Genomic DNA, 2,161 nt, shown 5'->3' with positions numbered 1-2,161 from the left:
ACGTGCCCGTGGAGATGCACACGCGTCTATTGGTGCTCGTGGCGGACAACACGGTCCGCGCCGTCAAGGCAGGGTGACCGGTGCAGGAAGTGCGGCACCTTCCTCAGAGAGCTCGACTGGTCTACGGGTGTTGCGCTTCGCCCGAGAATCTTGCCCATGGACGAACGCCGGAGCTGCGCCTCGAGCACGTTCGTTGTAGAGGAGGGAGGAGGACATGGGGAGAGGAGGAGCATCAGCTCGTAGCCCGCACCATGGCATGCGGGGAGGAGCAGCAGTGGCTTGGCATTGGAGTGTGGGAAGAGGAGCAGTAGCAGCATAGCACGACAGCAAGTGGGCTGTGGGACGAACATATAAGGAAGAAGGGCATTTGGATCATCCAATTTGTAGTGTAATCTCAAACCAGGTAGAAAGGACAAATCATCAAAGTTTTAGCAAAGGTGTGGCAAAAGATCGAAGTCAATGAAAAGGAGGGCAAATCCTAGAAGTGCAAGCAAAGGTGGGGCAAATCCTCAAATTTCCGACATCCTAGATGTGCTGCTCGAGGAAATCTTCCTCCGCCTCCCCGCTGCCGAAGACCTCGCCCTCGCCTCCGCCGCCTGCTCCTCGAAGCCGCATCATCGCCAACCATGCCTTCTTGCGCCGCTACCACGCCCTCCAGCCGCCGCCTCTCATCGGCATTCTCGACAACGAGAAAGCCTTCGTCCCAGCATAGCTGCCGCACCCCTCCGCCGTCGCTGCCCGCCCCTTCGCTGGCTTGGATTTCTCCTGCTCCTCCTTCCTCCCCTCCACCGCCGGCCATACCTGGAGTCCAATTGACTTCTCTGACGGACGTGTCCTCCTGGCCGGCATCCTGGTCAGAAATTTTGTTGGTAGACGCATCCTCATGAGCTTCACGGTGTGCCACCCGGTGCACCGTCGCTATATCATGCTGCCGGCCATCCCCGTTGACCTGAACGCGCTGGTCCATAAACGGGAACTCCTCGATGTGGAGACTTTCCTTGCTCCCGGTGAGGACAAGAAGGACCCCTTGTCATTCAGGGTGATATGCTTGGCGCAATGCAGAATGAATCTGTTGCTTCTGGTCTTCTCCTCACTGAATGGACAATGGCATGTTCTTACTTATCGAAAATGTTATACGGAACCATGGTTCAGCCAAATCTACGCTCGACACCATTGATCTCTGGACACTTTTCGTAAGGATCCATGCATGATTGATTAAAAAATGCATGATGGGAGCTGTTTGCATGTTAAATAATGCATGACGCGGATCCACATGTAGCAGGATGTTGAATCGTACGGCGTCGACCATAGGTTCGGCTGAACCATGGTCCAGAATCACGCCTCTCTCTTACTTATGACCAATGGGGTGCGTCGGCCACACTTCCTTCATTTGTGAAGTCTGATCCTGGGCTGTCAAGTCGTCAATTCGTCCGTGGATGCTTCTATTGGCATTTGCAATTGCAGAACAAATTACTTGTGCTTGACTTGCGCGCAATGGAGTTTTCTACTGTCAACCTCCAATCTGAGTCACTAGGGAGTAAAAGATTTGTCCTTGTCGAGGGAGAAAAAGGAATGCTCGGGATGCTCACTACAGGTAACGGCTATGATAAGGACATCAAAGATCGCTGAATTTGGCTCGCGTATTCCATTCTGACAAATAACCAATGGCATGTGGAGAAGGTCATCCCGTTACCGGTAAAGTATGTGCATCTAGTTGGTGCAGCCGGGGGATTCCTGCTCATGTACACGGTGTACTTAAAATCTTCACGTGACAAGCTGGAGTTTCGATACTTTTCGGTGGACCTTAAGACTTTCCAGGTCGAGTTGTTCGCTGCACTTTGTAAGCACTTACCTGGACGACTGTATGCTGATTTCCCAAACCCACCTGGACGACTATACGCTATTTTCCCACCATCACTGTGTGCGCCAAATATATGAAGCGGTGAGCGTGTTAACTACTCTTCGCTTACTTTTATTTTACTTTGTTTCAGTGTTACGCAACAGAAATAAGATTCAGGCATTCACTATATGAATTGGTCGAGTTCACATCGTTTTCCATTTATAGTCTTATTCAATATATTTCCAATTTCTTTAGTCTACATAACCTCTGTATGAGTAGAAAACATCAGATTACAAGATCCCATGTTTCTGTTTCCAACAG

At 50.8% G+C, this 2,161-nt stretch overlaps 1 pseudogene; it reads left to right on the top strand.

The window, feature by feature from the left end:
* Positions 1–459: 459 nt before the first annotated feature.
* LOC147957060 (uncharacterized) lies at positions 460–1,938 on the top strand (annotated as a pseudogene).
* The last annotated feature ends 223 nt before the right edge of the window (positions 1,939–2,161 follow it).

This window comes from Triticum urartu, chromosome 7A (assembly GCF_056163025.1).
Source record: "Triticum urartu cultivar PI428250 chromosome 7A, HENAU_Tu73, whole genome shotgun sequence".
In the NCBI taxonomy this organism is placed as follows: Eukaryota; Viridiplantae; Streptophyta; class Magnoliopsida; order Poales; family Poaceae; genus Triticum; species Triticum urartu.
Note: the sequence above shows the minus strand (reverse complement) of the source record. Positions and strands in the feature narration are given on the sequence as shown.